We start from the raw sequence: 25837 nt of genomic DNA, 5'->3' as shown, positions 1-25837 counted from the left end.
ACTGGAGAGACAAACACCTGCTTTTTAATAAATGAGTACCTGTCATCAGTGTGAGGTTTTCACATTGCACCACTGTGAATTCATTAAATGTGGCCTTTGGAAGTCTAAGCAACCAGGTGGGGTGCCATCAACCCCCCTCTGCCAACCAAATCATTCCCTGCATTTCAATTGCAAATGCTGTAGTCCTTTCAGTGCCCTTGCTAAAACACCACCAATTAGGCGGCAAAACACTCTTCCTTACATAGTCTTGACTGACCGGGCAGACGTGTTTTAAGTAATATTGTAACCCATGGGCCTGGGAGGTGCATTTTGGCAGATCAGAGCTTTCTGAAGTGTAAAGAAAAAAAAAAAAAAAAAAACATGAGACCAGGACTGTGGCAGCAGATGTGTCAGTTAGTTTAATCACCTACTGTTTCATTACTCCAAATCTGGAACTAGTTTAATCTCATAGAGATTTGGTTGTATTCTAAACCGGATTAATGTTTTTTTTTTTTTTTTTCCTGCTGCAAGATGAGATTCCGAAAGTTCACAGTCAATGCAATTTCTATGCATTCTGTTTGCCATGACGTTTTACTCCAGTGTGGCTTTAGGGGTTTAGAGAGATGCTGTATAGCTGATTCTTTAATGGCTCTATACTCATGGGACAAGTGGTAAAAATTCCATATGAATAGATTAAGTCACTTCAAAGTGTCTTGAAATTGTCATTATGAGCTCTCATTAGCATACAGTAAAGAGGGGTTCAGAGTTTTTTTAAATGATGAAACTAAATGTTTTTACAGATGGAAATATCGTAGTTTTAGCAGCAAATTTACAATCATTACTTTTGTAAAGCTCAATGAACTCCTCTTTGGTACTATGATAGGATGCCACCTCTATTATAGGTCCAGTTGTAATATTTTCCCCACTGCTAAATAGACTTATTCATGTCGAAGAACTTGACAGGCCTTTGGAGAATCCTGACGTCAGAATAACAGAACACCTTTAGCATGAATTAGAACGAAAACTGCAAGCCAGGCTTTCTTGTTTAACATCAGTATCTGACCACAGAAATGGGAGACTTGTCAAAAAATCCTATTGATACTCCTAGACCTTGTAGGAAGTTTTCTCAGAAGAATTCAAGCTGTTAAAGCTACAGTGGGTTGGCTAGTACCTTTTGGATTTTTCATTAGTCACTCATCTGTTCATCTGTTTTTGTGTAGATTCAACCAACAAAGATCAAAAATCTCAGGAAGAGCTTGGGGAAAATAGATGATGATGGAAAAGAGAATAGAGTGAAGAAAATCAAATCCTAATTAATATCCTCATTGCTATATTGGACAACCTTATTACAATGTCATGTTTTCCTAATGTTTGGCTTCCCTAATCTCCTAATTTTTAGCTTTTCTCAGTCAGGGTAATTTTTTTCACACAATTCACCTCATTCTATCCTCAGTGGGTGCTTAATTCAAACAATCATTTCAAGTTTCCAGTTGTGTTTGTTGTGTGTCTGTTTTTGTGTGTTTATAAATTTTCATTGATCTTGATCCTGTGTTCTTCGTCACTTTGCGGTTCCTGCTTACTGATAAGGAATCACAATAACATCTGACTTGAAGTCAAGCTCTTGCTTCACAAATTCAGTCTACGTCCAGAAACAAGCATCAACGTAAGGTCTGCTGCCAACTGGTGTGAAACTATGTTTCTGTGAAAATGTAATAAAACAGAGATTATCGCTGCTGAAGTCTGAATCTTGGTTTTGTATAATGGACTTGTGCCACACAAAAGTGGAGATTATGCATTATGCTGGGCAGGCAAGCAGCCAGCTGGTGCTGCTGCTGACTTAATGTGAGCATTGCTAGAGCTTGTGAGGTTAAATGTAGCAGGGCAAACGGGCTGATCCACAATCCGTCCTCAGCTGCCAAAACTTCAAAGGATCCCCCGAAAGAGTCTAAATAGCCATCTCCTCGGTCCAGGCTCAGCACTACTCTTCCCCTCCCTCAACCTCCATGCTCAGGTCAAACGCAGCCTCATCTTTTATGTATTCCTTAGCCCATTGATTGAGCTCTGAGAGATTCACGACTACAGAGGAAGCTATTTCTGTATCCCTCTGAAGCATATAAAGGTGTTTTTTTTTTTTTTGCTGGTGGAGAGAATGTATTCATTTCGTTTCCGTTTCTTTTTTACTAGTTCCTCTTTTTTTTGGATAGGTCAAACATTTTCTCTTTTAAATAATTGAACACAGATACATTATTTAGATAGCAGGTAGCAGCTACTGGGATCTTGCCGCTGCAGTTCCACTGCTAAATCTCAAAATTAATGTTAAAGATTATAATGAATATTATTCATGTTTCTGTACATGTAATTATGGTAATGATGAAGTGTCTTTTTCTCTAACAGCATAATTTAGGAGAGAAATTTGAAATTGTTGCTTAAAATGACGATGGGTCATGTAATTGTTTAAGCTTATGCATTGATTATTTATTCATTTATTAAAAACATATTGTATGTTGATCCATTATTTAATAGACACGTCCTCCTCCCTTTTTTCTGATTCTGCTCTTTCTCTCAGGTGATACGTGTTCTTGCAGAGCGTGAATTAAAATTTTCCCTTTTTAAGAGGTGAAGAAAATAGTACAAGAAAAATGAAGTTACATGAAAAATCTTATTTATTGTATAGTACATGTTTACTTCCTCAGCAGTTTTTAAGAAGATTTAAATTTTAGATGCAGTGGAACATTTTCCAGTTATACTGTATCAGTTACTTTATAGACATAAAAAATAAAAGAAAATGTTGACTAATATGTGGCACATTATGTTAAAGTGAAACTATAAAATGACATAGAAAATGTTTTTTTTTCATTTTTTATGTTGTAAAAGACTTGATTATAAGTGTTAACCTAAGATATTTATTTATTCCAACATGGTTTAAAGTTTTAGACTAAGAAATATTTTTCTCAAGCTAACAACACAGCTTCTCTGAAATGTTATTTGTTTTATAGCCAAAATGTCTTTGTTCTAACTCTTTCCAGCTAGTTACTTCTGTTTCAGATAAGGATCATTTCAACTTTTTCCCTTAAAGTTCTGAAATACTATAAAGGTGATGCAGAGTAGCAGCATTTGAAAAAAAAAAAAAACTAATGTTTTCTGCATTAGCTCCAGATAGCTTCTTGATACTTTCTACTTCCTTAATGTGAGATGCCTGGAAGATCAATGTCCAAATGTAGCAGAAGATTTCCATAATTAAGTTGGTGAAGGTGCAGACTGGTCATTAGCCCCCAACCCCCACCCCTGTTCTCACAATACCAACTTTATTTATAAAGTGCTTCTGACAAACCAGCTGAAACAAAGTGCTGCACATCACTGCAAAGTGTAAATATACCTTAAAAGAAAAACAGATATAAATAGGACATAAGAAAGATAAAAGAACGGGGCAGTGGTGCAGTGGTGCAGTGGTAAAGCACGCGACTGATGTACAGAGGCCTTAGTCCTCGATGCAGGCTATTGTCAGTTAGAGTCCTGTCCCGTTGATGTCTATTGCATGTCCTCTCCCCTCTCTCCATCCTATTTCCTGCCAACTCACTTTTGAAAAAATGTCAAAGAAAAAAAATGCAGGGCACTTGTGGATAAAAAAAAACCTTAAAAAAAGAATGATAAAGGATTAAGCACAATGAAAGTAATTAAAACAAACAAGGTCAAATTAAGTCTCACTGATGTTCAAATTCAAAGGAAAAAAATTGGTTTCAAGACGAGTTTTAAAAGTAGGCAATGATGGAACTTCTCTAATGTCGAGGGGTAGCTTATTCCACAATTGAGGAGCAGCAATAGATAATTCCCAGCCTCCTCTGAGCTTCCTCCTAGACCTTGGTACCTGCAGGAGCTGCTGTTCGGTCAACCGAGGGGACGAGAAGGCAAGTAGGGATGAATAAGGTCGGATAGATACAACGGGTCAAGATCATTCAAACATTTAAAAATTATAATACAAATTTTAAAGTGAATTCTAAATTGCACAGGCAGCCAGTACAGTGAGGCCATATCATGGGTGATGTGTTCAGTTAGTACCATTTAAAAGATGTGCTGCAGCATTTTGTACCAGCTGCAGATGAGAGTGCAAGGACTGTCAGTCCAACATAAAGTCCATTACAGTAATCTAAGCAGGGCGAAAGTGTGGATCACTGTTTCAAAGAATTTTCTGGACAGAAAAGATTTCCCTTTTGCCAACAACCATAATGATTAAAGCAGGACTTTACAACTGTTCTAATTTGCCTGCCCAATTTAAAATCACTGTCTAAGTTAAAACCCTAATTGGTAACTGTTGGCTTAAAATATGCTTTCAGGGGTCCCAAATCAACAGCGGTGGACTCACAGTGGCCACTTGCTCCAATCACTGTGCTCTCTGTTTTGTTTTCATTAAAATGTAAGAAGGCCAGCCAAGTTTCAATATCCTCTGAATAATCCAATAGTGTCCAAAGCCGTCCTTCTGTTTTAAAGGCAGATTGACCTGACAATCATGGCATAATGCTTCCCAAGTATAGAATCTAGAGACTATAAATTCAGGGGAAAAAGCAGCAGCCCTAGAACTGAGCCCTGTGGGACCCCACATGACAGGAGCGCAGGATGATTCCTAATTGTTGGCACAGAAAGACCAATCAGCCAGTTAAGGTCTAAACCAATCAAGTCCTGTGTTCTGAAAGCCCACTTAGTGATTTAAACTTTATAATAAAATGTAGGACATATGATCTGAAAGTCTAAAGTCACAAATTCCCGTGTTAGACACGGGAAGAAAATATAAAAGAAGCAGATCCAGTTGTTGTCCGTGCTCGTGTGTGGGGCCAGTACCAAGTTAAAAGAGTAAAGCAGTTGTTTACCAGTGATCTATCAAAACAACACATGTAAATAATAAAATCTCCAACCATAAGAACATAATCTTAGTTTAGTATAACCTCACTTAGAAAGCCAGAATCTTTTATGAAGGGGGGTGCTAAATAACAGCGCAGAAAACCAGGTTTTTACAACTGACCTCAGAAGAGTTTAGTTCAAAGCTGGAAAACGAAGGCTGTGGAAGACAGTGCTTACATTTGTAGACTGTTTTTGTTCCTCCAGAACTACTTTAAGATTGCACAACTGCATTAAATATAAGCCAGGACAGATATAGTTTCGCAAGGTTTTCATGATCAGAAGGCAATGTGTAATGAACCATGGGATACAAAACATTTATGGTTAGATCTACATGCTTCAGTTTGTAGGAAAACTATCCATGCTGGTGCACTGATGTGTTTTAGTCATTAGATAAATTAAGGTAGGACTGGTCATGCCATTGCTTCAAACTTATCACACCAGTACCAGAACGGCAAGTGAGAGTTTCTGTATTGTAACACTTCCAGTTCACCTGTATTTTCTTACTTTCTCCTCAACATTAAGACTGCATTTACATACTGGTGAAAAAAAATAATCATCAGGGAGCCTTATATTGTATTCGGGGTGTGCTGTATAGAAAAAAACAAAAACAAACCTACTGTGTATATTTAGCACCACATCCTGCCCCCTTGGTGTTTTAAACAGATGCTACTCCCAGTGGATAGCATCTCCACCAGAAACTCTCCCACTGTGCATTGCATGTGTGAACAGCAACTGTGGAAAAGGTCTGGACCAAAGAGTCTTCATATTTTCATGAGCTCCAGTTTTGATGTGTAAAATCTGCTTTGAGGAACATGAGTGTTTCAGCCTTTTAAGTTTCATGCAACATGAGACAGGCATATTTTTTATTTATAATAAACAGATATTTTTTTTCTTTTTTTTTTTTGGAACATAGGAAAAGGTAAAGTTGAGGATTCGACCTCGATCTTTTATTTGCTTTCTATTCTTTTTTGTGTTTCAGTTACAAAGTAATCAATGGGTTTATTGAAAAGGTAAATCTTTTTTTCTCACAAGCCTCTCCAAAAAATCTCAATATTCCGTTTTAGAAGTTGGAAAGATGAGCATCTCCCAGCATTAAGCTGTTCCACTCAATTTCATTTCAACAAGCTCTCAGGTCTAAGACTAAGTGCTAATCATCCTCTTTTAAAATGAAAACAAGATAAAACCCTGCTAATCTTAATTTAAAAGCTGTTTGCAGCAATGCATTTAAAATTTCTGGTTTAGCATCATCTTACTTCTGAGTACATGACTGCTATAGTGGTCATGAAACAAATATGTTAAAGGACATGCCTTACAACTAACCTACATGATGAATTTGAAAATATAAAGCATTGATTCTTTTTATGTGAATTAAATAAAGTTTTTATTTTTAATATGTTTTGTGGGGTTTTTCTGTATAAGATTTTTTAATAATTAAAATTTTGCAATACATTTGCCTGACCTACACGTGTTTTGTCTTTCATATTCGCCATATAAAAATAATCTGGTGTCCACTGGAGTATTGGTAACCTCCCTCTGACCTGTGAAATTGTGTGTGTGTGTGTGTGTGTGTGTGTATGTGTGTAAGTGACAGACCACCATCTGTTCGGTGCCCTCACACTGAACTAAATGCCTAAATGCCACTTTTATAGAAAATCAGGAAATTGTCATTTTCTCTCAACCTAATTTACTAATGCATTAATATTTGTTTTGCATTTTTTTTATTGCTTTGGTGTTTTGATTGATTTTGTTTGCTGCAAAGACAGAGATGGCGTCAGCTTGCATAAGCTGTTTTTGTGCGAGGAAGAAATCAAGAAGACAGACCATTGATAAAAGCTGTATGAAGTAGAAGGTAAATGCAATCTCCTCTCTCTGCTTTTCAGCAGTGAGGAGTCACTGCACTGAGACAAAAGCTGGCTTTCGCTCTCTTTCAGAATACCTCAAGGACTCGACATGCTAGATTTAAGTAAGTGCAAATAGGCTTAAAATTAATTCTGCATATGCCCTCCCTTCTTGCGTTTCTGTTAGCAGCTTTCCAAGTAGGCGAGGTTTTAGGATCAAAACCAACATGTTGGTGTGGTGATTTTTTTTGTTTTCCACTAATATAAAATGGGGCTTAGCTGATTATGCACATGTTTTAATGTCTTTAATCCAGCCAATTTTCTTTCTGTTTTTACTTCCTGGGTCAATTTAAAAGCAGGAATAGTTTCATAAATGTGCTTTTTGAAGAATTACTCCATGCCTCGTCCCCAAGCATTTCACCAGTAATGAAACACATGCGGTGCACTCTGAAATGAGTGCAGGAAAGACAGCAGAGTGCGACAGCACAGTATGAGCACATGGACTGGCACATTACCCACAAGGGGGGACTCTACGAGTGTTTTGATGTGTTGTGATGAATTCTTAACCACTGATGATGTTTGTTTTTTTTTTTTTTCTATTCTACTCAAGGTGTAGAAATGTCGAAGCACAGATGGCAAGGAGTGTGGAATTGAGCTCAGGAGAGAAAAGATGCCAAAGATGAAACACTAAAGCAGGTAGGTTGCTCTCGACTGTGGATGAATGCTTTTCATTTGAATATTAGAATACCTACAGTGGTTTGCAAAGTTTTTCATATTTTTCTCCTTTACAACAACAAACTTTTATGTATTTGTTGGGGTTTTGTGTGATTGATCCACACAAAATAAACCATAATTGTGAAACAAAAATAAAACAAAAAGATGTATGGTTTTTCAGATTGTTGTTTGCAAAAAATTATAAGTGTTGTATGCATTTGTATTCAGAATCAGAGTCCCTTTATTGTTATTGTACAAAAAAGCACAACGAAATTTTAAAATAGCAGCTCTCTAAGACTGTGCAAGAGAAAAGCAAAGGTGCAGTTTAAACAAGTTTTATATAGAGTTGTATACACATACATACACTCACCGGCCACTTTATTAGGTACACATTGCTAGTACCGGGTTGGACCCCCTTTTGTCTTCAGAACTGCCTTAATCCTTCGTTTCATAGATTCAACAAGGTACTGGAAACATTCCTCAGAGAGTTTGGACCATATTGACATGATAGCATCACACAGATTTGTCGGCTGCACATCCATGATGCGAATCTCCCGCTCCACCACATCCCAAAGGTGCTCTATTGGATTGAGATTTGGTGACTGTGGAGGCCATTTGAGTACAGTGTCATGTTCAAGAAACCAGTCTGAGATGATTTGTGCTTTATGACATGGCGCGTTATCCTGCTGGAAGTAACCATCAGAAGATGGGTACACTGTGGTCATAAAGGGATGGACATGGTCAGCAACATTACTCAGGTGGGCTGTGGTGTTGACATGATGCTCAATTGCTACTAAGGGGCCCAAAGTGTGCCAAGAAAATATCCCCCACACCATTACACCACCAGCCTGAACCGTTGATACAAGGCAGGATGGATCCATGCTTTCATGTTGTTGACGCCAAAATCTGATCCTACCATCAGAATGTCGCAGCAGAAATCGAGACTCATCAGACCAGACAACGTTTTTCCAATCTTCTATTGTCCAGTTTTGGTGAGCGTTGTGCAAATTGTAGCCTCAGTTTCCTGTTCTTAGCTGATAGGAGTGGCACCCGGTGTGGTCTTCTGCTGCTGTAGCCCATCCGCCTCAAGGTTCGACGTGTTGTGCGTTCAGAGATGCTCTTCTGCATGCCTTGGTTGTAACGAGTGGTTATTTGAGTTACTGTTGCCTTTCTATCAGCTGGAACCAGTCTGGCCATTCTCCTCTGACCTCTGGCATCAACAAGGCATTTGCGCCCACAGAACTGCCGCTCACTGGATATTTTCTCTTTTTCGGACCATTCTCTGTAAACCCTAGAGATGGTAGTGTTAACAAGACCAATAATGACAATGGTGTTGATAAAAGAGCAACTGATGCAGAGGAAGATGAAGAACAAACAACTAATCAGCCCTCGGCAACTATTGAGCGATCAAGCGGCAGTAAGAAGGTTAGACAGGAGTATAGAGATCAGTGGGAGCAGGAGTTCTTCTGGTTGAGGAGGGAGGATGGAAAAATGTTCTGGGACATGTGTAAAAAAGTTAATATGAGAAACATCTTTTTCCAAGGATGCACGAATATGCAGAAATTTAAATGAATGAAAATAAATGCTATTGAATATTTCATTATTATCATTTTAAAAAATAAAGTGACGGGTAAAACAAAATTATGACAGGCTTCTTCTGACCCTGTCATGTCAAAATAACATACAACGAAAAAGTTTAGTGCAACCTCTGATCCAGAGAGCCAAATGTTTGTCTATTCTTTGCACATAGATCAACTTCAGTCAAATTGGAGGAATGACAGCGGTGAACAGAAATGTTCAAGTCTTTCTAGATTGTTGAATTGATTTAGTTCTCGACTGTGACTGGGCCATTTTTGCACCTGAATATGCCTTAACCTACACCACTCTGTTGCAGTTGCACCACTCCATATGTTTAGGATCATTGTCCTGCTGGCAGGTGAATTTCAAACCAATTCTCACTCTCTTTTGTAGCCCCTAACATGTTTTCTTTCAGGATTGCTTTTTATTTAACACCATCCATCTTTCTGTCAACTTTGACTATCTACTGTGTTTGTACTGAACAAATCACCCCACAGCAAGATACAACCACCTCCATGTAAATGTTTGAAAATGCAGATAGTTTGTTCAGGGTAATGTGCAACAGTATTTCTTTTTTTTGTTTATTCCCCACACGTTTTGCTTGTTGGTCCAAAAGTTCACTTTTGTTCCTTTTTGACCTCATTGTTTCTTCCGCATTTTTTACGTTACATCCTTACATGGCTTTCTTTTAACCATGGCTTTCTTTTTGTCAGTCATCTATAAGGGCCAAATTTAGGAAGTGCATTACACATAGTTGTCCTGTTGACAAATTCTCCAACCTAAATCTGTGAATCTCTGCAGTTCCTCTAGAGTTAAAATGGGCCTCCTGCCTTCTTGTCTGATTAGTGCTCTCCTTGCTTAACCATGAATGGGCATGTCTTGGTAGGTTTTCAGTGCCATGTTTTTTTCCATTTTTGGATACTCATTGAACACTGAGATATGTTCAAAACTTTGCATATTAGTTTTTAACCTAACTCTGCTTTAAATCTGTCTACAACTCTCCCTCTCAACTATCCCTGACCTGTCTGCTGTGTTCCTTTGCCTTTATTATGCTGTTTGTTCTCCAGCAAACCACTACGGCCTTCACAGAACAACTGTATTTATAGTGAGATTTATTTACCCAGAGTTAGAATTTGATTGTCAAGCCCACTGGTGTTTTTTGGATCTGAAAAAGACTGTGTCCTATAAAACATGCTTTAATAGTCTATCCAGCCGTGTCTGCATTCTCAACATAAAGTCAAGCTTGCTTTCATTACATGTTGCACTCTGCCAGGGCTACCTCTTGCCCCCGAGTTGGTGGTGTTCATGGACTGGATCTCAGGGTGTAGTTGTGGAAAGGAAGGGTGTCTGATTTAGGAATCTCAGGGTCACATCATTCCTTTTTGCAGATGATGGGTTTATGTTGGCATTTTCAGGCTGTGATCTTCAGTGTGCACGGAGTGCAGCTGAAGATCAGGTTAATTGGTGTCTTATTCAGGAGTGATGGAAGGATGGAGCGGGAGAGGAATAGACAGACTGGGGCTGCATCTGCAGTAATGCTGAGCCTAAAAAGTAAGTTAATTTTGATTGGGCAGCACTTTTCCCAGATGAGTCACAAAGTGCAGTGTATGTTCCACCCCACACCTATGGTCATTGGATATGGATCATGACTGAAAGACCAAGACACCTAAAACAAGTTGCTGAAATGAGCTTCCTCTGTAGGTTCACTTAGCCTTAAAGATAGGATGAAGAAACCCCGTCATACGGTGAATAGAAATTATTAAGGCCTAGTAGAGTAAAGACAGTTGAATAAAAATACATGCCACACATTAAAATTTTATTTGTTAAAAAGTTTGAAACACATATAATCATCCCAGTATGAAGTACTTTGTTTTGATCTATCACATACAAGCCCAATAAAATACATTAAAGTTTATTTTTATGACCTGACAAAATGAGGAAAAGATCACAGAGCATGATTACTTTTGCCAGGCTCTGCACAACATTCCTTAAGATATGTAGCTTTACCTGCAGTGATGTACAGTAACAGGCCAATACAGCAGTATGAAGGAACAGTGTGAAATATCTAATAACAAATTTAAGTCAGCACATTCTAAACTCACCTCTGACCTTTTGTAAACAACATTCTGTTCTGCAGAGCTAAACCTATGGTGCACTTTCAGTAGAAACACATATATCAAGGTTGACAGGCTGCAGAAATGAGACAAGAAAGACACAAAGGTATCTCTGAGAATGACGGTCGGGGAAAAATTGAGAGGAAGAAGAAGATAATGGGGAGATTCTGGAATGAAAGGAGCAGAGCAAAGGATAGAAAAAAGGAAAAGGGTTTCTGAGGCTTTTTGGGTATAATAATGTTTTCCTATTTATGTGCAATGATAACTGGTGACAGAGCAGATGGCAGCGGTGGGATTTACAAGTGGACAAAGTGTTCAAAAATGCCTAATAGCAAGTTAAAGTGCTGAACATGTTTTCTCTGCCAGGCATAAGCTTTAGCACTCTTGCAGTGTTGTGCAGAAAGCAAAACAGAAGGCAACGCCAAGGATTTAGTGAGACATTTATAAAAACATTAATACTTGCATAATCTGACACCATAATCGTTGTTTTGCTGTATCAACTTGCTGATGGATAACTGATGTCATTGCTTCTGCCTAAAAGCACTAGATTACAATTAAAAAAAATGTCAAAAGCAATGGCACAAATGCTGGTAACCGCTAGAAATATATAAAGAGAGTCATATTTAACAATAGCTTTATTAAAAAGTTCATTTATTTCAGTGAACCATAATATATCCATTATTTACGCACAGGGTGATGATTTTCACTTACAGCTCATGAAAACACAACATTTAAGATTGGAATATTACATAAGACCAGTAAACAAACATTTTTAATACAGAAATGTGAGCTTTAAGAAAAGTATGTTTAATACCTGCTTTTAGGTATAACGAGCCTCATTGTAATACATATTCTAAATTATTGATCATGACTGTCTATACAGTTAAGACCAACATTTTTTTATACCCCTTGTAGCTTGAGTTTTCAAAGCCTTTAAATTTTACCAACATGTTTTTTTTTTAATGGAAGTAATTTTAACTTTTTGCAATGGCCCAGCAACTGTGGAAGGAGCTAAAGATTAGGGTGATGGCAAGCAGGCCTTCAAACCTCAAAGACTTGGAACTCATCATCAAAGATAAACCACCAAAAAGCTGGTCTGCAATTAAAAGAGTTTGAGTTAAGATTTTCCATTTTTTAACATGATTTTTTTTAAATAAATTGAATATATAAACAGAAATTAATTTCTAAGTTTTGCTCCCTTTCCATTTATTTAATCTTTTGAGAGATCTGTGTGTCATTTCCTTTAGGAAACAAACTTTCTAATAAATCTGCCAGGCATATGAATAATTTGGGGATTTTGTGCCCCTCCGTCATGTATTTCATCATGTCAAAGTTAGCTCGAGCCTCTTGTTTTATAGAAACATCTACAGAGGGAATTAACAAGAATCCGAGCAGTTTTTGTGAAATTTAGATGGTTTTTATGAAGGTTTTTTTTTATTATTATTCAATTGATTCTTGTATAAATCAGAAGCTCATTCTTGTTAAACACCATAAAATTCACTTTGTTGAATATCATACTCATTGCTTTATGTTGATTAAACAAAATAATTTTGAGATATTTAATATTTTTTTTTTATAATTGACGTTCTTTAAAATCAAATCTCAACCTCTTAGATATTTTCTTCCCTGTGTACGAAATAAAGTTTTACATATGTGTATCCAATTTTTTTTTTTTCTTTCTCTTCATTAAATCAAATTCAAATCAACATGTGGGACAGTACACACCTGCAGCTATGGAGCTTCACAATTTGAAGCACGTGTCATGTCAATAACCAGACCATGAAGTCAAAGGAAACTCTTCACAGACAACCAGAAAATTTGTTTTGATAGGCCCATTAAAACAGGTGGTCGTGTCAAAGTCTCTTCCCAGAAATGCCCAGTCTGAAGTATTTATTCAGAATATTTTTTATCATAAGGTTATAGAGATGTTGAAAAATGTACATTACTGCAGTTTTCTAAGTCAGGCTAGAATCAGAGGGAATATTAAAGCAAAGTGGTGGTAGTATCATGATTTTGGGCTGCTACCTCCTGTCAGTAGCTGCATTTCCATTGACCATCAAATTGGGAAAATTGTAATTATGAAAATACATTTGCGTAATGGACACAAGGCAATTTCGAAAAAACTCCCATTTTTTTAATAAAAAGTTTCTGTGGTAGGATGAGGGGTTTTTTTATGGGCCGTATCAATATTGGTGTATTTAGCAAAACTGCAAAGAAACTACTTTTTTCGCATCACACGAGTCACGTAATCAACAACTACTGACAACAAAGAACAACAACAAGAAAACGACAGGAAGTAGTCGGAGGATGATGTTATCATGTGAACAAACTTATTCACGTGATTTTAATTGCCTTTCTTATTTAATGGAAACACTGCAATTGCAAAATTAAGTTTTTTCAACATTAGCAGAATATTGACAAAGTTTGGCACACATTTGTAACTGAAACATATCTAGTGACAGCATGACTTGTTTTGCAAAAAGAAATTGACTCAAAACAATTTGGAAAATCATTAAAGAAAAATAGCCGTACTTTCCCTTGAAAGCACAGTGGCCACATTAGCATATAACTGTGAGGAAATACAGAAACGTTTAGTTTTAGATCCTATTTATTCAACTGAAAACAATAAAAACACTTTTAATGACTGTACTATGTGATCAGTTACATTCCTCCAAATAGTCATTGCAAAATTTTAATACAATAATAATAATAAGGTACCTATTTAGACGTTAAAACAAATTGAAAGCCAAGCATCTTTAAAAGGAGATCATAGTTTATGGTGCTGGTTCTAACTTTGAAAGGGACAGTTATGGCATCATATCTTTACATCAGGTTTATTTAAGTTTATTCTCATTTTAAAAAGCGCTATGTTGTGTATAAATATAATCAGATGTAGGCCACAGAAACTTGGACTATTGTTTACACATTATGGCTGATTTTGAGATATTTATTTACCTCCATTGACAACCATCCACATCCATTCCAGTTTCACGTCTTACACACTGCATGAAGGGTCTTTGGGTTTTTTTTCCTTCTTAATTTCCATTTTTCTTGCTTCAGCCTGCCTATAATTTAGAGCTGGAACACAGCACACAATCTCAAAGCGACTCCCTAGATTTTAAGTACATATTGAGGAAGACAAGATTTTTAGTGACATTGCAAAATTGTATCCTTTGAGGGACTCTTCTTTTATCCTGTGACTAATGAAAAAGAGCAACACATTATTTCATGGTGTGCATTTAAATGAGAAGTAAATACATAAGTTGCAGTGAACAGTGCTATTTGGCAGGGTTGATAACACAAAGTGGCTGGCTGTAACAAAATGGACAGATGATGCAGCTGTGCTACCAGTCACGTTTAATTGACACTAGTTTAAAATTATGGACTACAAAGCAAAATGGTCTCTCTTTATTTGATGCCTGTTTCTTTTGCTCAGCTTACATCCCTGTCCTCTTCATGTCAGGTGGGAGGAACAAAGCCACTAAAAGAAGGAAAACATAGACACTAACAATGAGGCAATGGAATGAAGATGCTGTGTTATTTCCATAATAACTTTGTTACATTCGACCTTTTCCATCCCCCCAAGACAGCTGCCTTCATTTAGATAAATAATACTTATCCACTCCGTGAGGTTGGAAGTTAATAGAGTTCTTAGTTATTGAAATTAATGCTAAAGTAAACAAAACACACAACAGATGCCACAGTTTCATTCTTTATTAAACAAAAAGGAAGACAAATTTAAAAGCAGTGCTTGGGGAAAACATATGTAATAGTTTGTATTAACCCCATTTAGCAGGAATAAATCTTAGCTGACAATTTCCTGTATGCGTTTATTTGGGTTTTATATCACTGTGTTAGAATTTTGGCCCACTCTTCACTGAATTGCTTCAGTCTATTAAGGTTTTTGTATTTTTCCATTCTCCACAGCATTCTCCACAGATTTCTAAGGTTCCTTTGCTTCAATCATGTTCGAGGTCTAGATTTGGGGCCATTGTCAAACCTTGATTCTTTCTGTTTTTTGCATTTTGTTTTAGATTTGATGACGCGTTTAAGGTCCTGGTAATTCTTTATGATTCTAAGTAATTTTTCTCCAAAATAAATTTGAAACTGTTTATTTTATCAATGGCTGAGAAAAATCAGTACTTGCTCAATGGCTGTTTTTTGATCAGCTTTAGTTTGCCAGCCAGCTGTGAATCCTCAGGCTGAGGACCCCTGCCAAGTAACTGGATTTACTGCAAGCAAAGCTTACCACTTGAGAACATATCACTGCCATTCGCATGGGTCATCATTGAAGGCCATTTGAAAATAATCCATGTTCTTTACCAACTCAAAGGCATCTTCATTGGAATAATTAGCCGCATCACAGAATTCCTTCAGAGCTGCAACATAATTTTTATCTTTTCAAATACAGACATCTTGATGTTAAACCGATGGAAGAGGATGCATTACATCAGTCTGCTTTCTAGGATGCATATTTGTAAATGGGTACTGATCAGATGAATCCTCACAGCACTGAGGATAATAACGCAGAGCCAATGGCCAGGAACAGTGCAATGATAGAGGATGAACCTTAAAATAGTGAAAAATTATTGTTTGTAAAAGCAGAGCAGGACAGAATGAAGAAAGTACATGATTGTACATGTAGAAGAATATTGAATTTACACCTGACAGAATGAAAGTGTTGAATCTCTTCCTCGTGCAACATTCACTTCTCAATTTTTACTCAGTTTATCAATATATAACACAGTCTCAGATATTCTACTGAAGTTGCTGTGACACATTTGCTCAAATGGAGTAACTAACGCAGAATGCTGTGATTCAATTTTTACACTGTGTGCAAAAGAAGTTAGACAAAACACTCAGTGGCATAAATAGGTTGCTGAAGGAGATGATGTTTTGAAGTCAGACAGGATTATGAAGCTGTGATGTAGCTGTAAAACAATTTTAAAGCAATTGTAACGGCTTTTCAAATAATTTATAGCGGAAGAAACAGCATGATATGTTTAAGTAGTACAAATTGTAGATATTGTAGTACAAATTACAGATATTGTTAAGCCTTCTCCAATACTTTGCTTTATACAGTTTTTTGATTAAGCTATTAATAAAACCTGTTTTGACGCTTGGTCTTTCTTCAAAACAACCTCAGTTCATTTATTTCTAATTACATTTGAAAGTTTTAATTAAGTCATTTTGTTTTTTTATGTCTCAAAGGTAATTTAAGATCATATCTCCTTTCGAAAAATGAGACTCCATAAGTGCAGTACCCATCCAAACAGTGCCCGTGATAACGTTTAATAGGCAAAAAGGTAATGTTCTTTGATGCATGTGTCACCTCGGTTACCAGTAAAATTAGAGAGCAGTTTTCTCTGTGTACCTGAGCAAATTATGAAATGGGAAGCTAATTTAACTTGTTCATTTCACAGTTCATTTGGCTGCTCATAAAACACCCAACCGCAAATCACCTTCTATACTCTCCATGCTTTATTTGGAATTCAAATATTTAAATGCCTGGGATCAGCAGGAAAAAATACTGGAAAAATATGTGCACCAGTTATTAGCACACTTAAAGAAAAAGACGGGATTATTTAGGAGAAACCTTTTAAACATTGTGTGAGATATGACATACTTACTGTTTCACTAAAATAATAAAAACAGAACATTCTGATAGTTTTGATTTCTGTTGTGTCACTGCATACTTATTTCAAAAGTAAGATTTGTTTTACAAAAGACACATTACCTATTTTTCTCTGTTCATAAAATTAAATAAGACTGTACTTTTACTGTTTTAGGTCAGTTATGATTACCATTTTATTTCTTCTTGTTAAAATGCCAGAATGGTAGGGCTTTTATTTTGAGAATGCTTTATTTCGCTATTCACAGACAAAGGTTTTACATACATTTACATAGCATTCGGAAGAATTTCCTTTTATAGCATGACTGGGGCTAAACCTTTTGGCTATCCTTCTGCAACATTGTCACAATATTTTGCTGGAAAATTTTGCTCTGTCCATCTGACAAATCTGTTTAAGTTTGTTGGCCATCTTACTCACATGAACTTTGTTAGCTCTACCCACAAATGCTCAATTTGAATGGCACAACGATTTGTGACTTTGTTGTCCTTCAGTAGCTTTATGAATAATCTTTATGACTAAGGTAGTGGTCATTGTCTGTTTGAAAGACCCCAGATGCCTAGTATTTACCTTGCTGGGTAATGTCTTGAGATGTTGCTTCAAAATTGCTGTACATTTTTATTTCTTCATATTGTCATCCACCTGCAGCCTAATACCCACAGGACATACTTGCAAGCTTTCTCTTTTTCTGTCAGAATGCAAAATTGTCATTACTGTGAAACACTTAATTTTATTTTATTTTTATTTATTTATTTTTATGAGACCACAGGACATACCACCAAAAATTAAGGTATTTGTTCTTGAGAGCATTTAAAAACTTGTACCGTATTTTCCGCACTATAAGGCGCACCGGATTATAAGGCGCACCTTCAATGAATGGCCTATTTTAGAACTTTTTTCATATATAGGGCGCACCGGATTATAAGGCGCATAGAATAGAAGCTACTGCAGTCAAACGTTTGACTGGGGTTGTGTTATGCATCCACTAGATGGAACTAAAGAGAATGTCAACAAAACAGTCAGATAAGTCAGTCAGTCAAACTTTATTAATACACTACAAACCAGCGTTCTGATAACTCCATTCACTCTCATGGTAAGGTCTCCTCTACGTAGAATTCTATTGAATAGAACCAACCGCACGTTAGGAATGCATTGGAGTCTATGAAGTTGAAGTTGAAATCAAACGTTAGTTAAAACGTGAAAGGGAACTTTTCCCTGATTCAGTAAACACGTAAAAGAAACAGTTTGATGCACTAAATCAAACGTTAGTACTGTTAACCTTTCCTGTTTCTGTCCCCTGACCGTAGTCTGATGACACAGGGGAGACGCTTTCTCCAGGGCCGAAGTTACTAGTTTCCTCGGGGTTAACTCCCTCACTCATACGTTGCTGAGTTGAGCATGAAGAAACAGCATCAAAACACTGAGTTGTTGATGAGATTCGGGGTTCTTTTTAATGACTTTGCAGCACGTAAAAACACAGGGCTTACAGACACATACACCGCTGCTCCGGTCGCCGTCTCTACCCACCCCACACACACAATAATACCGACATCACTCCTTCACTCTTGATTCTCAGCTACGGCAGCACACAGCGCCACCTCTGTCCGGAGGAGTAATGTCAACATCTTCCATACACACACACGAAACACACACTGAGCTTCTAATCACATATAGTTCAGGCAATTCATGCAACAGTACATTCAAACGTTATACACACACAAGTGGTATTGGACTAGGAGTAAGCACATTACAGGTGTTTACCGCAATTACTTCGGTGACGCCCCTGACTACGGTAGCCGTAATGCTGCAAGCGGTGCGGCTTTGTAGTTTACCAGTCGTACTGAAACATTTTGACAGAGCGCCGTGTACAACCAGTATGGATCAACCAATTAACCAATTGATCCATATATAAGGCGCTCCGGATTACAAGGCCCACTGTCATTTTTTGAAAAAATTAAAGGTTTTTAAGTGCGCCTTATAGTGTGGAAAATACGTTCCTTCTGGAGTGCCTTTCTCCAGCGGTCATTGGGCGAGAGTAACTGGATTTACTGTTGACCCTGGACAGGTTGCCAGCACATCACAGGGCAAGATAAACACATACACACCCTTACCCAAGTGGAAATTAGACAGACCCATTACTTTAATAATCCTTCAATAATCCTTCAAGGCTCCGCATTTAAAGTCCCCCATCCATGGATCTCCCAGCTGTCAGCCGAGCTTTGACTTCAGCTACAATGTCCGACGTCGAATCTGACGATTGCAATGGCTCCGCACTACATTCTGTCACGGACCCTCGCCCACCTTCCCTCCTCCTCTGCCCGTAGGAGCGTTCACCTAGCCGCTAATTGTGGAGGTCCTTCTCCTAATTCCCAACTTAGAGCAAGCGGCATATTCCCGGGTTCCGACCTAGAACCTTCACACCTCGCCTAGCTCGCCGATCTCCTGCCCTACCAAGATGCTTCTCCCTTTTCACCTCCCCTGCCTTCCTCTTTGCCTAGAAAGCACAGAAAGAAATCGGCAAACCCTCCTGCAAAACGGCGTTATTTCAATAAAATAACTGCTTCGACTCCGGCCTCCATCGTCGCTCCGCCAGGGCAGTCTACCACTGCCGCTTCTTCTCCCGTCGGTCCTGCACCCCAGGCTTCTTCATCTCCTACAATCCAAATAGTTCCAACTTCGCTCATCTCATCCATGAACTCCCTCCAGCATTCTATTACATCTCTGACCTACCACCTCCAAGGGTTTGCTGCCAACACTGCCACATTTTTGGGGTCCTTCAAACGCTTAGACTGCTCCTCAGCATTCACTCTCGCCAACACCCACCCGGGCTCCTCTCTAGGTAAGATGTATTTCTCCATTTTGTTGTTATTATGAATATGAATATATTATTTTATATTTTATATTAATACTTTAATATTTCATTAAATAATATTTTGGCCTGTTAAGGGTTGTCCTGTGAATACCAGCCTAATAAGGCGGTGGTATTAGGACAAAATTGAAACAGATGAGCCAAGTTCTGACATTGTTGAACAGCAGAACTCTGTGCACACATGGAATGAATTCACACAATTTCTTAAAATACAAGAATTTATTAACAAAAATACTCAAGTCAAACATATTTCAATCAACAAAGTCTTTACCATGTTAAAACAATCCAACTAAACTACCAAGCAGAATGAAAGAATAAAGAAGACTAATGGGCTATGTACAATATAAATAAGTTGATCAAAGATGGTTGAAAATGTCCAAAAGAGTGATGCAACATTACTATGCAATGTTATTTATGTTTGAGAACCAAGGATTATCTTCAAGAATCTGGAAGTGAAGTTAGTCTTCGAACTAACTTAGGCAATAATTGGCATACCTTTAGACAACTATTTACAATGCAATATCAGATAAAATATTATTTTAATAAAATAATATTTTAAGAATGATTTGCTGAATAAAACCAACCTTCTGGATGACCAATTCTCAACACTGTTTAATTAGCTGCCTTTATTAATTAAAATAATATATAAAGAAATATTATTTTGAATTAGAACCAAATCTTTGAGAAATGGGTTTAATTGTGTTACTTAGTCATCCAGTTTAGTAAAATAATATTTAGGGAAATATTATTTTACTGGACTGAAAACTAACAACCTTTTTGGGTAAATGATCTTTAGCAGGCAAGCACATGTTCTTAGCTGTTAGCGGTTGAAGCTAACAAAAGAAGCTTATAGCTTATCATCCGAATCAAACACACTGGTAAAAGAGTTAAAATGCATAAGCGTGGACAGCACATTATGGCCGATCTTCTGTGTTTAAAATCACCTTTTAAATAAAGTTTGTCTTAACTTTAAAAAAAAAACGCAAACACAGAACACAAACTGAGCACATGTGCAGAACAAATAATCTGCTAGCACTAAGATAGCTGAGTTTCAACACAAACAAAATCAAACGTCATAAAACGACAAATGTTTACATTATTTCATTCTAAATTACTACTCTCTGTCCAAAACGCAACCTCTTACGTGAACCGTGGTGAGGAAAAGTTGTCCGGGTGACGAACTTGAATGAAGCATCCACAGTGAACAAAGGTTTAGTTTGCAGCTAACCTCCATAGCTATGGGGTGGGGCGGCTTGTTTGTCGTCCAGTCAAACTTCACGTTACTGCTGTAACCACGGTGATCCGGTCCCGTTGTCCTTCATTTCAGACCGGGAAAACTGCTCCACTTGGTGTTGTAGAGACAGGGTCTCTGCTGGGAACTCTATGGAACACAGTTTGCCTCTGCAGACCTCAGAGAGAAAGTCAAGCAACACTTGTACATTAATTACCCCCGTTCATGAATGAATACCCGATACACAAACAGCAATTCATTCCTACTTAACTTGGTGCATAAGATCGCGTGATCGTATGACACTCTTGGATCCAGTTTGAAGAGTTATGTCTGTTTGCCCGCAAAGAGACATTAGCGCGCTGTGTCCCTCCGTCCAGTTCCTTTGGGGACCTGCGTGGAAGAGGTCAGTTGTTGCAAAAGTGGTGTTTTTATTCGGACAGGGACGTCAGAGGAAGTCCGCTGTTATTCCCTGTTTCTGGCTGTGCTGGAAGTAGGTTAATGCGATTTATTTTGAAAGTTCCAGAAACGTTCATACTGGCCTTTCATTTTGTACCCATGGCTGGCTCTCAACATTCTCCCCTTTAGTTCTGAAGAATGAGATGAAGTCCACAGTCTTTGGGGCTAACCATCAGTCCTCAGCCATGTGAATAGAGTCACTGGGTTCCTGTAGGTAGGCAGAGTTCAACAGTTAATTTTTGGTTCAGAGGTTAGTGCTTGGGAAGAAGTGAGGCAGGTTTGGGCAGAGACTAACACTAATGAAATGAAAAAAAAAAAAGAAAAATCCTGTAATAATTTTCACACCATCATAATACTGCTTTTAGACCTTAATAATTTCTCAAGTTCAAAGCTATAAGAAAGAAAAAGATTAAAACAGAATATAGGGTGAGATAAATTATTTACCATCTTCATACCTTGTTTGATAGATTTTACAGGGTTGATTCTGGACTACAACAGCTTGCTATGTCTTTTAGGAACGCCGTTACCTAAGCTATAATGCACCTGCAGATCATCTCAAACTCATCCTTTGTAATGACATCTTTGGTGTGGCTCCACTCTTTACCACCAACCTTACAGTTCGATGTTGCACTGTGAAAAGGTGTTTGTCTTGTAACTGGCAGCTTGGGTTTTGGCTGATGCCAGTTACCACCCCCCTGGTTCTGTTGCATCACTTGGGGACTGATTTTGCGCTTCTTCTTAGGCCTGTTCTCAGTTTGAATGTTTAACACTCTAACTTAGCCTTTTCCTGCTCTGTCTGAACGGACACGTGTTTCCCACACAACCTGTGCATATCTACAAATCTCCTGCAAGGAGAGATTCTCTGTTATGCAATGCATGGTCACGTCATACTGCACGCTTACATGGAGGTTGTGAAGAAACAAAGACTTAAAAGTGTGGTCTTCTTCAAGACCTGGAGCATAACATCCCTGATAGTAAGCAGTCTTCAAACAGTGAAAATATTCTCTGGGAGGTTCATCCTCTTTTTGCAAAACTGCCAAAGCATCAATAGTGGCAGCAGTTTTATCTCTGTAAACATAGTACTCCTCTCTAAGAGCCTGGCAGAGAGCTGGATAGCTGTCACTAATTTCTGGAGGAAGAGTTTTTATGAACACATGAACACTCTTAGCTGTTGTTTTCCAAATAAGTCTCAGCTTCTCACAAGAAGAAGGAAAACACAAGCCAAGAAGACAATGTTTAACCTCAAGCAGGTAAGCATCAATATTTGACTCCTGAATACCTGGATCAAAAATCTTTATGTCCTTAGCAAGGGATTCAAGCTGCTTAAAACGGACACCATGCTCCCAAGGTGGACCATGTACATTTGAGAACTCAAGCTGGTTAGGTTCATGAAATGGTGAAAGATCATGATCTAACCTCTGGGGATGAAAACGAGTTTTCTCGTGATTTAAATGAGAGCTTTCTAATGAATGGACTCTTGCCTGGTGGTGGGTCAGGTTGGGTCTCTCCTGGCCCCTAGGGGTTGACACAGAGTCAGAAGTGAGAGGGGTGCAGATCAGGTTGGAAGGCTGCTCCGTCCACCCAATTGGACCACTTGTGCATGCTGAGTCCGGCACTCTCTCATCTTGGTGGTTGTCCACTGCTATGGGATTTGGCAGGACACCACTGGAGACAGTCTGACTTCCAACACTTTTGTTAGGGTCTGTGGAAGTAAGTTGAACACTTGGACTAAGTTTAGGAAGGGGAGACTCTGTAGGCACTGGATGCCTGTTGTCTGAGTCTGCCTCCTGCTGTGGCTGTGACTGCTGCAGCTGCTGTGAGTGAAAATGCAAATCAGGTATCTGAGAGGTGGGGGTCTGTCCCCCCTTTTGAGATGATGCTTTCTTGAGCTCATCTGCCTTCAGGTCCTCTGACTTTGCTTCAGCTTTCTCCATCCTCTCCTCAGCTTTTGAGAGCTCAAACTTCACACCATTCTCTCTTTCAAGGGTCATCTGATGGGCAGTCTGTAACTGAAAATATCTTTTAGCTTCCAGTTGTGATTGCTGCTGATACAACAAGGTAAGCTGACAAAGAACATCTGAAATCCGAGGATCTCTAGTCGGATACTTAATGAAGTTTACCAACTCCTGAATCCTCTCATCACATGCGGCAAGGTAAAACTGATTTAAAGCATCCCGCTCATTTGGAGACAAACGGATGAGATCAGCAACAACAACCTTTTGAATCTCCACGTCTGCTGAATTCATAATGGAGTTTGATTCCATCATTCTGGCAGACACTACAAAACAACAACAAAGTTATGAGAAATTGCTAAAAGCAACAACATCTAACAAATGTATGTCCAGCTATATATGTATCTTTGACTATACATATATTGCAAACATTTGTATTTGAGTATTACATTTGAGTGTAAAACAGGTGCACAAGTTGACCATTTAACCTGTGACTTGTGACAACACTATGCTCCAAGTGTTACAATGCTACTCCTTTCTTTAGGGATATTTGTGATTTTAGTGATTCTTCACCTTCCTTTGGGAGGAACTAGTGATTAGACACTGTTTAAAATGCAAAGGGAAAAGAAAATTGCTACTCCTCCTAAGGGTAGTACTTGCAATCTGCTTTTGATACCCCCCCCCCCCTTTTTTTTTTTATGGCAGGGTGGATTAGATTAAATTTGGGATTTAATCTGGCAATAAATCCTGCTCTTTCAAAACATAAACAAACTTTACAATTCCTGAATGGATACATGCATCACAAATCATGACAGATACTAAAATTAACTGCAAAGTTAATTCAGTTTCAAATTGTGGTCTCAAACAAAACACAGCTTCTGGATACAGATGTACAGCAACTGTCTGGACAGTGAGGTTAACTGTGAAGTTAAACCAAGTCTCAAGTTATCGCTTCCACAGAACAAACTACAGTGCCTCCGCTCCAAGATCCTTCAGGGCCAGCTCATCAACCTGATTTTCCTAATCCTTCCATCCCCAGAAGTTGAACAGAGTAGCTTCTTCAGAAGGTCTCACAGCAGTTTTTAAATCCTCAGATCGTGTCCAAAGACTTATCTTTTGGTGAATTCGTGGCAGGTTTCAGTATATTTAGAGATATAATCTGTTAAGTTTATCCGGCGCGTCGAGTGGAACTTGACATTTACCTCTCACTTATAACAGACCTTCATCTCAAATAAGGTTGTTCCATCTTCTATCAGTATCATAAATCTTTTTCTCCCAAAGCTGCTTCCACCCTCGTTCTGACTGGTGTTCGTTTGGACTGGTCCATCCTCGACACAGAGATTCTCATCATGCTCACCCAAGCCATTGCATGTTTTACTTGCGGCTCAGTCGGCCATCAGAGCTCCCTCTGTCCCTCCGTCCCCTTTTCCTCCTGTAATCCTACCCATCCCTGCTTCTCAACCTTCCAACTCCACTGGCTCATGACCGCCGAGGCGGAAAAATTGAGGTTTTCAATAATACGTCTATCTGCAATAACTTTAATGAGGGTACTTGTTTTTATACTTCATGTCCTTTTCTCCATGTCTGCAGCTTATGCAAGGGCGCACAAGTCCGTTTGTCCCCGCCGTTCGTCCCTCCCCAAAATCCGTCGAGGTTTCAAAAACTAATTTCCAGCCACCTCTCAACCCCTGTTAACATTGCTGAACTAGCTCTCCTCCTTCAATTCCATCCAGATCGATTCTTCTCAGATTTTCTTATTTCTGGCCTCTCCCAAGGGTTTTTCATAGGCGTTCCTCCATCCCCCAATTCTACATCTTATCTGCCCTAATTTACAATCAGCACTTCATGAACCAGAGGTCGTGGCCCACCTTCTTCTTAAAGAAGTCTCAAAAAAAATACATGATAGGTCCATTTAAATTTCCCCCTTTTCCTTCTTTCCGAGTCAGTCCCATTGGGATAGCCATCAGGAAATATTCGGGGAAAAAGGCGCCTTATCATCAACCTTTCAGCCCCCCTCTCTGGCCTCCACCCTAGCATCAACTCCATCATTCCCAAACTTCCCTTTTCCCTTTGTTATACCACTGTCGACCACGCCATCGAGCTCATCAAATCTGCTGGGCGCGGCGCCTGGCTCACCAAGGCCGACATCACTGATGCCTTCAAAATCATGCTGGTCCACCCCTCTCAGTGGCACCTTCTAGGTGTCAAATGGGATCACCGATTTTATTTCACTGTGAGGCTTACCTACGGTTGTACGAGCAGCCCCTTTCTTTTCAACAAATTGTCCGGAGCACTTTGCTGGATTCTTCTCAACATTGTTAGACTCCCTTCCGTCCTTCACCTCCTTGACGACTTTCTCCTCATCGATCCCCCCTCCCCTGGTCCCTCTCTTCCGAAGCTTGTTCAGCTCTTTCAACAAGTTGGCGTTCCTTTGTCCGCAGAAAAGAAGTCAGGTCCAGCTAAGTAATCTGAGTTCCTCGGCATCCTCCTCGTTTCCAAAGCCATGATTGTTTCTCAGCCCGAGGATAAATTGTCCCGCATTCGCGGAGTTTCTCAGTCCTTTGTCTCACTTTCCGTGATTTC

At 38.6% G+C, this 25837-nt stretch overlaps 1 protein-coding gene across 2 annotated transcripts in view; it reads left to right on the top strand.

Moving 5' to 3' along the window:
- dlgap1b (discs, large (Drosophila) homolog-associated protein 1b) overlaps positions 1-25837 on the top strand; it is a 157809-nt gene that overhangs the window by 42045 nt on the left and 89927 nt on the right. For both annotated transcript variants that reach the window (XM_047349694.1, XM_047349695.1), the window contains exon 2: positions 7321-7406. The gene's annotated coding sequence lies outside the window, so the exon portion shown is untranslated. The remainder of the gene's footprint in view (positions 1-7320; positions 7407-25837) is intronic.

Source organism: Girardinichthys multiradiatus, chromosome 21 (assembly GCF_021462225.1).
Source record: "Girardinichthys multiradiatus isolate DD_20200921_A chromosome 21, DD_fGirMul_XY1, whole genome shotgun sequence".
Classification (NCBI taxonomy): domain Eukaryota; kingdom Metazoa; phylum Chordata; class Actinopteri; order Cyprinodontiformes; family Goodeidae; genus Girardinichthys; species Girardinichthys multiradiatus.
Note: the sequence above shows the minus strand (reverse complement) of the source record. Positions and strands in the feature narration are given on the sequence as shown.